This window comes from Phocoena phocoena, chromosome 5 (genome assembly GCF_963924675.1).
Source record: "Phocoena phocoena chromosome 5, mPhoPho1.1, whole genome shotgun sequence".
Lineage (NCBI taxonomy): Eukaryota > Metazoa > Chordata > Mammalia > Artiodactyla > Phocoenidae > Phocoena > Phocoena phocoena.
Genome location: NC_089223.1, coordinates 82,349,868 through 82,365,379, shown reverse-complemented (window position 1 = coordinate 82,365,379; position 15,512 = coordinate 82,349,868).

The following is a 15,512-nucleotide window of genomic DNA, read 5'->3' as shown; positions in this document are numbered from 1 at the left end:
AATCAATAAAGAGATGTGCCTATAAGCTTAAAATATACATAATGACCCAACTCTGGGTATCCTGCCTCACAGATAATGAGCATTAACCTAAAATACCATTGTTTAGCTCACAGGAAACATCCTGACCAGGCCCACTTGTGAATGGCAGCAGGAGGGAAGAAATTAACACATCCCCTCTGGAGTCCGGCTGGAACCAAAACTTTACCCCCTCCCCTTTTAGTATAAAATAAGCCTGAACTCTGACTTCGGGAAGATGGTTCTCTGGGACACTAGTCCACCATCTTCTGGGTCTGCTGACTTTCTGAATATAGCCACTATTCCTTGCCCCGACAACTCATCCCTTGATTTGTTGGCCTGATCTGTGGCGAGCAGTATAAGCTTGGACTCCATAACATGTGTTGTGGTACTGTTACAGGACTAACTGAGATAAATAATGGTTATTTTTTCCCAATGTGTGTCAAATAGTGTTCATTTTGTACAACTTATACACCAAGGTAGGCTTATTTGAGATGCCCTTGTGATTTAAAATCTCAAATTATAGGTTGCCCACCATACTGAAGGACTATAAGTTATTTGGTCTATAATTTCTCCAGGGCTTTGTGTTTGGGTCCCCTAAATAATCTCTTTCTGCCTCTCTTGCTTTCACTTTCCCTTTTATCTTTCATTTAAAATTGATTTCATTCTTTATATTTCATTTTATTCAATTGGTTGAAAAATTCTATGTTTGTAAACCACTATCTGGAGCCAAAAATTCAGCTAGGAATTAGAAATTCTTAAGATTATTCTGCTATATTTTAACTTAGCCAAATTCCACTCCCCATTCTAGGCTTCTGTGCTATTTTCTCAAGATAGGACTTGTGTCGTTCTGATTTCATCTTTTTTTTTTTTTTTTTTTTTAACGGTACGCGGACCTCTCACTGTTGCGGCCTCTCCTGTTGCAGAGCAACAGGCTCTGGATGCGCAGGCTCAGCGGCCATGGCTCACAGGCCTAGCCGCTCCGCGGCATGTGGGATCTTCCCGGACCAGGGCACGAACCTGTGTCCCCTGCATTGGCAGGAACTCTCAACCGCTGTGCCACCAGGGAAGCCCTCATCTGTCTTTTGAAATACAAAGTTCAGTGAATGCTTTGCTTTATTGGTTGGTTTCTTCTTCATTTCATGTTTTATGTGTGGTGCTGTCTGGTTCAGTACCATGACTTCAGCAGAAGATAACCATGGTCTTAGATTTGTCATTCACTATTCTAAATTGTAAAAAATTCACCCTGCAAAGCAGATTCAGAGCTACTTCCTGGAAAGTACCTTGGGCAATATTAAACATAGTTTTTCTCCTCCTTGGTTATGTGCCTTCTGAATTCACACTTAAAACCAAAACATTTTTGTCTATCTGAATATCTGAGTCTCTAGTTAATTCCTATGTGATGAGTTACTTAAATCAATAGGAAGCTCCTCAATAAAAAGTGAGTTATTATTTCTCTGTGATTCACTGATTATTAGAGGGCATGACTGTGTGATTGCTAATTTTTTTCACATTTTTTGAGTTCATTGTGTTTTAAATTATCACCTTGACCCTACATATGCTATTAGAAATTTTTCTTTTGTTAGTAAACATCTTGGTTTAGGTTATGTTATTCATTACGTTATTCATTCCCAATTCCAAAAAGAACAAAAACAAAGAAAAGCAAAAACAAAACAAAACTTGGTTTAAGAGATGATTCACATTGAATATATAATATACATTTCCTTTCTTTTAAAAATTGTTTTGGAATAAATATGAAACTTATTCCCTCTGTGTGCCAGGTTATTAAAACCTTGAGACATAATTAGGTAGAATAAGGTTCCAGCTGGTAAAGGAACTGTTAATGTTTAGCTCAAAAATAAGAGATTCTTGCAGAGAGTTTCAAGGAGAATAATTCTCTGATTCTTACATAAAGGAAGTCCTGGAAACATCTTAAATTTCTTCTTTAAAAGAATGACTCAATACACTCACTGTAGTATTCCTTATTGTGGAATACTGTGCAGCATTTAAAAAGAATGATGTACATCAGGATGTAGAATCATAAAATATTTCCAAGAAATAGTGTGTAAAAAAAAGAAGTTGCATAAAAATATATAAAAGTGATATTATTCATATTATATAAACATTAGATATATATACATTTTACATCTATCAACCTATCTATAATCTATCTATCAATCTAATCTGTCACAAACCAAAATAGTAAGAATTCATCTGTGGATGCACAGGTATGTGTGTAAATGTAGAAAGGTCTCAGTAAGAATACTCAACTAATGAATATGAAGCACCCACCCACCCCTTGTCTCCGCCCACAAAGGGGCTTCCTAGTGTGTGGAAACCTTTCCCCCTTCACAGCTCCCTCCCATTGGTCAGGTCCTGTCCCTATTCTTTTGTCTCTGTGTTTCCTTTTGCCCTACCCAGGTACGTGGGGATTTTCTTGTCTTTTGGGAAGTCTGAGGTCTTCTGCCAGTGTTCAGGAGGTGTTCTGTAGGAGTTGTTCCACATGTAGAAGTATTTCTGATGTATTTGTGGGGAGGACGATGATCTCCATGTCTTACTCCTCTGCCATCTTGAACGTCCCTCTAATACTTGAATTTTTAAAGAATAATGTATTTATGTGTCACTTTAGTACCTGAAAATAAATTTGAGAAAAATGAAAGCATTTATATAGCAGGCACTATAATTTTAATTTTCTCCCACCCACTCCCTCCTGCATTTCCAAAAAGAGATTAGTAAGCACTTTATTTGAACAGGACATTAAACTTGTAAGTTTAACTTAAAATGGACACTAAAATTATAAGATTCTACAAGATCCTTCAGTTTTGTATAATCAATTATTCTAGTTGAAATCATTCTTTTTTAATCATAATCATCAACACCATCCATTTTTGCTAAGAGGTTATCATATATACAACTGCATATATGCATACATATGTATAAGCTTGTGTGTGTGTATAAAATAAAGAGGTTGGAAATGCAAACAATCCATAAATTTTTCATTTGTGTTAAGACAGATACATTTAAACATTAAGTAACAATAAAAAAGAGCATATCTTAGTGGCAAAATGAGTAGTAAACACAAGCATTAACTGCATTCTGAGCTACATGAAACTCTTATGATTGGCAGAGTGGTACCATGAATGATATCTCAAACAACAGATAAAACTTTCCAAAATAGAGAGAATGTAAATGTATTCTAGGTAGATGGTATAAAAAGAATAAAATATTGATAGAAGGATGGCATATGTTATGTTCAGAGGATGTTAAATAGACACTCTGATATATCCTGGGTATTTGGGCTCAAATAATTTAAAATGTCATGTCAATTAACTATTGAATTACAGTTGATAACTTTTTTTATATAAGATCAATGAATATGCTACCTCTTTAGAGAAAAACTATTTTAAATTTAAGTGCCTTATAAGCTTCAGTGATATATCTCTTGGCCTTAGTTTCCTCTCTAAAATGTAAAGCTTTCAACAGATGGGCATTATAGTTGCTCAAGGCATGCACTTTCAAATAGAGGTTTTGTTTCCAGATTCTCAAGTCTTGGACTGAGTATTTCAGAGACTAATCAAGACCCAGTCTAGTCTAACTTTGATACAAAATATAAAATAATGGGGAGAAAAATGGGCCAGGAATCAGGAGATTTGAATTATAGTTTCAGCTTCATCACTCAGCAGTTGTGAGAATGGAGGTAGGGCCTTTAAAATATTTGGACTTCATTTTCCTCCTTTATAATATTGGGATAATAATTATCAATCATACTTTAGGCATATAGTGTCAATCAACAACATACTATATGCAAACGCTTGGTAATTTTTAAAATGTTTCTAAGTGAAAAGATTATTGTTAAATCCTAACATTGGTGATAAAAATGTAAAGCACCCTAGGCACACTGTGCTCTTATTATTCCTCAACAATGGTAAACAAGTTCTATTTCCTTCCCTTGCATTACTGTACCAGCTGTGCCTGGTAGGCTTTTTGACAGGATTTTCTTCAGGGCTCATTTTCTTACTTGAAATCTCTACTTATCAGAGAGGCCTCCCTTTCCTTACATCTCCTATCAATTAGCAATACTCATCCAGGTACCACTATCTCCCTTACCATGCCTTTTTTTATATCAACAACTGAAGCATTATCAAGTTATTCACATATCTAATTTTTCTATTTAATACTCCCTTGCCCCAACACACATAAGTGTAAAATCCATTAGAATAGTGATTTTGGTTTGGTTTACTGTGGATCCCTAGTCCCTCAAAGAGAGCTTGGCCTGTGGTAGGAACACAATAAATGTTATTAAACGACTGAGCAAACACAAATTGTCTGAGGGAGATTTGAATTTAAAAGTATAAATGAAACAAACTTTGTGACTCTTTTATCCTACAGCAGCTCACTTAATAAGCCTTTACATTTATCAAGGAAATACTGAAAGCTCACACAATGAATACATCATGTCAAAGTGCCAAAATTCCTTTCAGTTTTACTAATGTGATATATTTTTACAAAATTGTAACAATGTCTCTTGCAAGGAGATGCATTGGTGCTTGTCCAATGTCAAAACATGAAAAAAATATACCATTAATATGGAACTTACATGGATAAGAATCAAGGGATCCTTCATTGTATAATGTCAGTTATCTAAAAACAGATAAATCCTAATTATTTGTAAGCCAGTACAGAAACTATGGAAAACAATAATAAACAAGTAACCAAGTTTATTTTATCCACTTACCTTAAATGCCATGTTCACCACAGATAAGTATGTATGGATATGCCAAAACCATGTTAGATGACTTGAATTTTATGTTGTTTACCTTCAGTTTCTTCAAAAGAGTACAGAACTTGAAAAGACTAGAAATAGTTTATCTAGAAGAATGTGAAGCAAACCATAGAAGTAATATGTCGACAAGATAACAATTCTAAAAAATTGAAATTTGACTATAAATAACAATTTCTCTGTTCTTTTTGGTATACTTTTAGAAGACAGCAGCTGGGATTGGCATATCTCTGATTAGGTGTTATTCTTCAGGGTAATGTATTATTTGGAAAGTCACCTATTATATGTTGAACCTATTATATGTTGAATTAAAAAACAAACCTTTTGGCAGTTTGTAACAATGCCACCAGGAATTGATCATCTCTTCAATAAAAATAGTTTTGACATTTCCACTTGAGTCTTGCCTTTTTATATTATAAAATTACAGCATTTCTAGAAATACTAAATGGAAAATGCCAAAGACTAAACTGATATATGGTGAATATTGTTGCTTTATGTATCAAAATGCAGCAAATAAAATCCTTCCAATCTACATATACGGAATTTAATACACGAAGGACTTTAGAATTTAGTACATGAAGGACTAAGTTAGTGTTTATTTTAACATGAGTCTTTTGAACATATAAAGACACCAAATATACTTTGGACATATAAAGACACTAAATATACTTATAATCTAGGTAAAGATATGAACTGTGTAAAAAATATGACAGTGTCCTTCTGGGAGTCAATGAAATCTTAGAAAGGTCATTATATTAACTGATAAAAGTTAAGCCTCAAACTCAAGGAGTTTTAAAGAAGGTAAAAAGGTCTTCTAGTAATAGAAGTTCTCACATGAAAACTGGAGAAAGATTGGATTTCATAGTGTCATCAGTGAACTTCCCATAACAACATCAGCTTTAACTGTAAATTAATGTTGATCTGCAAATGTTATCCAAAGGTAAGCGTGTGTGTGTGTATGGATGAAGAAATAAGTGGATGAGATATTTTTCATTTATACATATATAAAGCCTTTGGTACTCCCAGATAGGGAGTTTTTAACTTCACTGCAAATATATATAGTGGCTGCACTGAGTAAGTACATGAGTAAGTTGTCAAGATGAACAATTAAAGCAAAGAAGTTAGAGAGATTTTCAGAAATAATGCAGCTCTTACCGACATCATGTCCATTAATGATACTCTTTTCTCCCCCAAAGTGTGTGGGGCTGATATAAATACAACATCCCAAAGAACTTCAGAGTAGATTGTTAACTGTCTATAAAATAGATGAGGTCAGAAAAGTGCCCCCTAAACAGTTTGACAAAAACAAAATATAGCAACAAACATGTATTGGAACAGTGTGCCTCAAACTTCTCAAACCTAATAGCTGAGGGGTAAGTGAACTCAAGCATTGGGAATCTAGAAGCATAGCATATATGAATATTGCAAGCTGGATGGTTCTGTTTGAAGTTATTCATGAAAAACCTATGATATTTGTTTTAATATACAATATTTTAAGTTATCAACAAACATCATATGAATGAATTTCCTATTTAACAGTAAAAGGAGGAGCAGCTCTGACACTGAATGTATCAACTAAAAGAAATGGGCTGAGATTATAATAGGTGACATCATTCTAGCAAGTTTTTTCATTGCTATATTTTCATAGTATTTTGATAACTTAGCCTTACATTAATACATAACTGTAAGTAATGTTACTTTTTTCAATCACTATGATCAGTTAATAACTAAGTTATGTTACCTAAGAAACCAATAAATAAGACATTAGTGGAAATTTTATTTTGAGGGGTGGTGGGAGAGTGGGGAGGAAAACATGAAGTTTTTTGCTCTGTGGTGAACTGAACAAGTTTTTGATCCACTGGTCAATCTTTCCTAGTGCTTCAGGGCAATAATCACCAAACTGTTTTTTAGTGAAGGAAAATAATTGGCAATGTTATTCTTTACCTTCCCATTGAAGCTGTAATTTAAACTGCATATAAATAAATTGAGTTCCAATCAGACTACAATCCCAATAATAATTTCTCCTCATTCGGTTCCCACACTTTATTGTTTTTGTAGTTTTATTGACTTATTGTTTTTTCAGTTTTGCTTTAAATCATAAACAAATTTATAGTTTTTGTCTTGAAGTTGCTCTTTAGGATTATTAAACCTTGGAAACATGTCCACAAAGATACCCAACTTGGTGGGGTGTTACTTATTAAGGAGAAGACTGAATTCATTTCATTAATTAAACCTTAAAGTCCTTTGTGTCTCTTATATTTTTCTCCTTCATAAGGAAGAAGCAAAATCAGCAACAAGAATTAAACCCTAGGTTCAAAAACTGTCAACACCTTCTATGTGCTGACAGGTGTAGCAAGGTGCCTTTGCAAACATTCTTTCTAATTTATTATACATTTGTTTCAAACATGAGTGTTAAAACCACTGGGTTTTCTTTGCACAAAACTTCCAATTTTATCATTATATTGACTACCTTGTGATAATTAAGGGACAATACATTTGAGACATCATTGGTGATTAATGCAGGTAATAATCTAGGTTTACAAAAATTTTATTTAGAGATGCCACTCACATTCTTTGGCTCCCCATAAATTTAGCGCCATCTGGGCATGGTTCCAGCATTTATTATTATTTTTTTTAATGGTCAGTTTTTCTTGCTAAAGAAATTCACATAACTTATTAAAATATCTTCTACATCTCTTTTTCCATAGAGCAATTTGTAAATTAATTATTCTGTAGAGACTATTATTATAAATATAAGCAAAATATAAATGTAATAGCTACTATGAGTTAAGAAACTATCAATCTATAGCTCAAGTATACCAATTAAATGCATCATTAGCTTTTCAAAGTAAAGTCATCTTTTTCAGTTATGCTGCTTTTTAATGCAAAACTAATTCATCTATAAAATTTAAAAAAAATTAACCAAATATTCTCCTCTTACATAAGCTCTTCCTAGAAGATAATGAAACTGATAAATAAGAAAATTTGAGCCTTTAAAAATTTGCATGTTGACTTGCACTTTTAAATGTATTTTTTCTAGGCAAGGCATCCCTCATTTTAATTGAATAAAATTCTTAGTTTCATTCAACTTTTCATTTTTAATGAAAATGAGTTTCAAATGTTGCTGCAAGAGCATTGATTTCCTACATGTGATAGATTGTTTTCAAATATGTCTGCAATAGTTTCATCCATTCCCATGCCTACCCCTTTGCAAAGAGACTTTGTTTCTTATACCTCCCATCAGGAAGTGCAAGCTATATCCTCTGGCCATGGTAACAAATTACCATAAATTTGGAGACTTAAAACAACCAAGATTTATTATCTTATGGTTCTGACTGCCAGACTCTGAAATTAAGGTGTCAGTAGTGTCATAGTTCTTCTGAAGACTCTAGAGAAGAATCTTTCCTTGTGTGTTCCATCTTCTGGTGGCTACCAGCATTCCTTTGTGGCTGCTTCACTCCAAGTTTTGCCTCCATCCTCACATGGACTCTCCTCTTCTCTGTCTGTACCTTCTCCTATTTGGTCCTTTATAAGGACCCTTATCATTGGTTTCAGGGTTTGCCTGAGGATATCCAGGATGGTCTCATCACAAGATCCTTTAATTTAATTACATCTGCAAAGACCCTTTTCCCAAATAATGTTACATTCACAGAGTCCGGTTACTAGGACATAGACATATCTTTGGGGAGGCAGTCATTCAACCCACTACACCACCCTTTAAATCTGGATTGGTCTTCTGATGAGCCTTGACTGTTAATTTATGGCAGAATAAACATGGGCTCAAGTGGCATCTATCTCTAGGCTACAATATTAATGTCACTGATGCCACATCAGAGCACAAAAATAGCCAATATTCCAATGCCTGATTGCATATAAATATTGTATATTCATGAAAGAAGAAAAAAAGTATTAGATTGGCTAAACCAGAAAGCTAGGTCTGTAGTTTTGCTTGCCCAGTTTTTTTTTTTTTAATTAATTAATTTAATTTTGGCTGCGTTGGGTCTTCCTTGCTGGGTGTGTGCTTTCTCTAGTTGCAGCCAGCAGGGCCTACTCTTCGTTGTGGTGCGTGGGCTTCTCATAGTGTTGGCTTTTCTTGTAGTGAAGCATGGGCTCTAGGCACGCGGGCTTCCATAGTTGTGGCTTGCGGGCTCTAGAGCGCAGGCTCAGTAGTTGTGGCACACGGGCTTTGTTGCTCCGCGGCATGTGAGATCTTCCAGGACCAGGGCTCAAACCCGTGTCCCCTGAATTGCAGGTGGATTCTTAACCACTGCGCCACCAGGGAAGCCCCACTTGCCCAGTTTTAATGTCAAAAAACAAATTCTTTAAGGTCATACAGTAAAACTAATTGAGTTATTGCAGTGAGGTGGATGGACCTAGAGTCTATCATACAGAGTGAAGTAAGTCAGAAAGAGAAAAACAAATACTGTATGCCAACACATATATATGGAATCTAAAAAAAAAAAAAAAAAGGTTCTGAGGAACCTAGGGGCAGAACAGGAATAAAGATGAAGACATAGAGAATGGACCTGAGGACACGGGGAGGGGGAAGGGTAAGAGAGTGGCACTGACATATATACACTACCAAGGTAAAATAGATAGCTAGTGGGAAGCAGCCGCATAGCACAGGGAGATCAGCTCTCTTGGTGCTTTGTGACCACCTAGAGGGGTGGGATAGGGAGGGTGGGAGGGAGACAAAAGAGGGAGGGGATATGGGGTTATATGTATACGTATAGCTGATTCACTTTATTATACAGCAGCAACTAACACAACACTGTAAAGCAATTATACCTCAATAAAGATGTTTTAAAAAATGCTGATATTTCCTGAAGATTATTTTTGGAGATTATATGCCCTTGCTTCACCCCAGGCTAGTCTCTGGATATCTCCGTTTTTAGCATACTTCAGTTTGAAAACTGCAGCTTTAGAAGATGAGCTGGGCTGTGGTCTTTGTGGAAAACATGGCCAAAGAGAAATTATAGCCTTGAGATTGATTTTAGAGGGTAGGGTGAACATAGGATCATGAATCCAAACCCAGAACTGGATAAAATGAAAATATAAATGTCCAAAGTCAGGCAGTGCACCAGTGGTAACAATAGCAATAGTCATAATAGAAACAGAAGCAGGGCCTTCTTTTACAGCTAAATCTTGAGTTAGTGTTAAGGTAAGGTTAACTTACCTTTTGAGGCATATATGAAGTTGGCTCAATTCTCCCACTTCTATTCTCTGGGCAATCCCCATGCTCCCCCTACCCCAAATTTCTGTGTATTTTTGTGCCCTTACATTCCCGTGGGTTCAATCCCTAACCCAATCGCATCCAGCCTTCTGTGTTAGTTTCCTATTGCTCTCATACCAAATTGTCACAAACATAGTGACTTCAGACAAAGTAAATTTATTATCTCAACATTTTAGAGGTCAGAAGTGTCACAGGGCTAAAATCAACGTGTCAGCAGGGCTGCATTCCTTTCTTGAGGCTCTAGGGGAGAGATCTCTTGCACTTTCCAGTTTCCAGAGGCCTGCCATGTTCCTTGTGTCCTGGCCTCCTTCCTCTATCAACCCTCTAAGAGTGGGTTGAGACCTTCACACTGCATCACTCTGATGACCTCTTTGGCTAAGCTCTTCTATTTTAAAAGGCCATTGTGATTACATTGGGCCTGTACAGATAATCAGGATATTCTTCCTATTTTAAGGTCAGCTGATTTAGCAACCTTTATTTCATCTGCTAACCTTAATTTCTTTTTGCCATGGGAGGTAACATATTCAAAGGTTCCAGGGATTAGGATATGGACATCTTTGAAGGACTATTATTTTACCCATCACATCTTCCATGGCTCTTTTCTTTTTCTTATCCTAGATTTTACCTTATCTGGACTACACTCCCTGATTTCCACAAAGCATTTATAGGTATTGAAGACTGTTATGAATGTTTGGGGTGACAGTTTACACTAATAAAACCAAACTATATAATACATTAAATGTTTTTTGCCTTAGAAAAGTAACCTCATGCCAACTGAGATATATTCATTTTTTTAAACTCGTATGGGAGCAAAAGGATATTCTTATTTAATAATTTGGAAATGGAAACTTGTAGAGAAACCATGAGAAAAAATATAGTCTCATATGATTATCATTTTGAACAAACACTGCTGGCAGTTGGGGAATGTGTGGCTCTATCCTGAAGGGCGGATGGAGACCACAGCATCCACAACAGATTGGCAGGTCCCTGGACACATGGGTGTGAACAGAAACTAGCCCTGTTTGGAACATTCTCGCAGAACTTTGATTTTGCAACAATACAAAAAAAAAAAAAAAACCTTCTCTTTGTTTTCACGCTCATCTAAATCTAAGTCATGGTTGTGAGGTGCTGATATTATTTTGTTGGCAGCCATCCTGACAGTGAGCTAGAGTTGATAATGTGATATGATATTGGACTACACTTCAAATAATGATGTCCCCTAAATGCAAATTTGTTCTTTAGCCATAAAATATAATTTTTAGAAGTGAACCAAGACCCAAGGTATAAATATTTATAATCCATTGCCAATAATTGCCTTATTGTAGGTGGGGATAAGACTCAAGTTGTGGCCACAAAAACCCAATTATTCCATCTATCTCCCTTCTTCCTATCTTGAGTGATATCTAATAAGGACCTGATCATAGAAACTGTCTTTCAATTCTGAGGTTGAATGATCTTCTGAGGATTGCAGGGAGAAAGATGAGAAGAGACAAGGTCTTTCATGATATCACTGAGCCACTGGACCAAGACTGGAGCTGCTTTCCACTAAATTTACTCCTGATTGACTGAGAGACTAAATGCCTTTATTGTTCAGCCTACCTTTATTTGGTATTCTGAGACTGCTGCTAAAGCATAAAAAAATCTGGGAAGCTCTACGTAAAACAACCAAAATCATTATAAAAATTTTAAATGTAGAAAATTTGAAAATCTGGAAGAAGCTATTTTAGCTCACACTGCCATGGCAAAATATTACAGACTGGGTGACTTAAACAACAGAAATTTGTTTCTCACAGTTTCTGGAGCCTGGGAAATTCAAGATCAAAGTGCTGACAGATTTGGTTCCTGGTGAGAGCTTACTTCCTGGTTTGCAGATGGCAACCTTCTTGCTGTGCACTGACATGGCCTTACCTCTGTGTGCAGGCATCTGGGGCAAGAGTAAGTTCTCTGGTATTGCTTCTTTTAAGGACACTAAACCTATCGGATGAGGACCCTACTCTTATGACCTCACTTAACCTTAATTATCTCCTTAAAGGCCCGAGATAGGGGCCTAAATATAGTCACATTGGGGGTTAGGGTGTCAACATATGAATTTGAGGAGGACACAAATCTTCAATCGATAGCAGAAGCTAAATATATAAATATATATATTATATAAAGTATATCACATTTAATTATACTATATTTAGTAAATTTATAATGTAATCAAATACAGTAAATTATATATATGGTATATAATGTATTATATACCATATATTTTATTATATAATATGTTAAGATAATATACAATATATCTTACATGATAATATATTATACATGATATAGTATATATCATAACATAATATACAACATTTTAGGTCTAACAGATAAGATATTATATAGTATAGCTATAGATTATGTAATCTATTAGATAACTTAAATATATTGTATATTATTAAAATGTAATAATGATCATATTTACAAAATTTTACCTCCTTATTAAACATGGAAATGTGTTTTAAACTTCCAATTTAATAAATATTTTCATTTTTAATCAAGAGATTTATGGTTTTTTTGCATTAAAAATAATAGTATTGTTATATATACATCTTCATTTGTATCTCTGAATATTATTTATTTATGGTGAGTTCCTAGAATTAAATGATAATATTTTTTAAAAGTTTGAAATATTATAAAATTTGTTTCAGGAAAAATAGTCAATTTATATAAGCATTAATGATGTTAAAGATTAGCAATTTCCTACCCTTACGAAAGTAGGATTTTTATTATTTTTAACTTTTTATTTTGGTAGCACTAAAATAGCATCTCATATTTTTGATTTCATTACTTTAGTAACAGTGGCACTGAATTCAATTCAATTTCATCAGATGGGGCTTTATTTTTATTTCAACTTTTATAATTATTTTCCTTTATTTTAGGATGCTAAATGGCAGGAAACTTTCTGAGATGCTGAAAGGCTGGGCTGTGGCCTTGCTGTTGCTGGGGAAGTTGACTCAGGAAACAGCAGAGCCTGATGTTTGTAAATATTCACTTGAACAGCATCATATTATATTGTTTTCATAATTTCAACTGGCAAATGATGTAAACCTGAATATAAAAGTGCGGTACATAGTAAAAATTGGAGTGCGTTCTCTCCTCTGACAGGATCAACAATCATTCCCCCAAATAGCACATTCCACAAATTAGAAACAGCTCCTCTTCAGGACACTTCACTGCCTGCAATCTGCCAGCAAACTGTCAAGTTTACAAATCTACAGTATTCACATCAACAAATCTACAAGCACTATGAATGCAAATTTTGTCCCTTGGAGTGGTGTCATATACAATTTACACATATAAGGACCAATTAAGGCTTTAGCACTTGCTCAAAACATAGGGTTCAAACTATTTTCAGAGACTTTGTTCTTTTAATCTGTTTTTACTTGTATGTATATATATATATATATATATATATACATATAAACTATATATATATTATATATTATATATATATAAAATGTATTTATATATTATGTGTTTGTATATATATACACATCACATATTTATATACATGCACATATATAAATATGTGTGTGTACTTGCATTTTATATATAGTTATGGATTGAATGTTTGAGTCCCCTCCCTGCCAAATACCTATGTTGAAATCTAATCCCCAATGTAATGGTATTTGGAGGTGGGATCTTTGAGAGGCAATTAGGTATGAGGGTGGATCCCTCATGAATGAGGTTGATACCCTTATCAGAAGGGGCCAGAGAGCTAGCTCACTTTTTCCACCATGTGAGGATACAGTGAGAAGTCAACTTTCTGCAAACCTGAAGAGGGCTTTCACCAGAACACAACCATGCTGACACCATGATTATGGATTTCCAGCCTCCACAACTTGTTGTTTAAGCCACCCAGTCAATGGTAATTTATTAAAGCAGCCCAAATTGACATATATATATATATATATATATATATATATATATATATATATATACATGCATATACACGTACATATTTTTTCATGTACCAGATTTATCAGTTCTTGGAGTTTCCTATCTTTGTGTACTACAAAGAAAAGCTTTCCTTAACCCATGAATAAATGTATGCAATATTTTTCTAGGTCCTTTATGGTTTCTTAGTGAAAATTGAATTTATTTTAAAAGAAAATAAAGTTTAAAAATACTGTTTTATCCCTTATTTGCAGATACAGTTTTAAAAAGAATTATAGAAAAATTTATCCTTTCACTAGAACATGAAAGTTCTCGTCTCTCTCTGTGTATCTTTATAAATATATTTATTTATATCTTTCTCTCTTTTTGTCTCCCTAACTCTGTCTCTCTCTGTGTGTATATATATATGTGTGTATATAAATATACATATTTAAGTTGTACTCTCAGCAAAAATTTTTTTAACATCTTTATTGGAGTATAATTGCTTTACAATGTTGTGTTAGTGGTTGCTGTATAATAAAGTGAATCAGCTAAATGTATACATATATCCCCATATCTCCTCTCTCTTGCATCTCCCTCTCACCCTCCTTATCCCACCCCTCTAGTTGGACACAAAGCACCGAGCTGATCTCCCTGTGCTATTCAGCTGCTTCTCACTAGGTATTTTACATTTGGGAGCATACATATGACCATGACACACTCTCACTTTGTCCCAGCTTACCCTTCCCCCTCCCTGTGTCTTCAAGTCCATTCTCTATGCCTGTCTGCATCGTAATTCCTGTCCTGCACATAGGTTAGTAATAACATTTTTTTTACATTCCATATATATGTATTAGCATACAGTATTTGTTTTCCTCTTTCTGACTTACTTCACTCTGTATGACAGTCTCTAGATCCATCCTCCTCAATACAAATAACCCAATTTCGTTTCTTTTTATGGCTGAGTAATATTCCATTGTATATATGTGCCACATCTTCTTTATCCATTCATCTGTTGATGGACATTTAGGTTGTTTTCATGTCCTAGCTATTGTAAAAAGAGCTGCAATGAACATTGTGGTACATGACTCTTGTTGAGTTATGGTTTTCTCAGGGTTTATGCCCAGTAGTGGGTCATATGGTAGTTCTATTTTTAGTTTTTTAAGGAACCTCCATACTGTTCTCCATTGTGGCTGTATCAATTTACATTCCCACCAACAGCACAAGAGGGTTTCCTTTTCTCCACACCCTCTCCAGCATTTATTGTTTGTAGATTTTTTGATGATGGCCATTCTGACCATGTGAGGTGATACCTCATTGTAGATTTGATTTGCATTTGTCTGATGATTAGTGATGTTGAGCATCCTTTCATGTGTCTGTTGGCAATCTTCATATCTTCTTTGGAGAAATGTCTATTTAGGTCTTCTGCCCATTTTTGGATTGGGTTGTTTGATTTTTTGATATTGAGTCACATAAGCTGCTTGTTTTAGAGATTAATCTTTTGTCAGTTGCTTCTTTTGCTAATATTTTCTCCCATTCTGAGAGTTGTCTTTTCATCTTGTTTATGGCTTC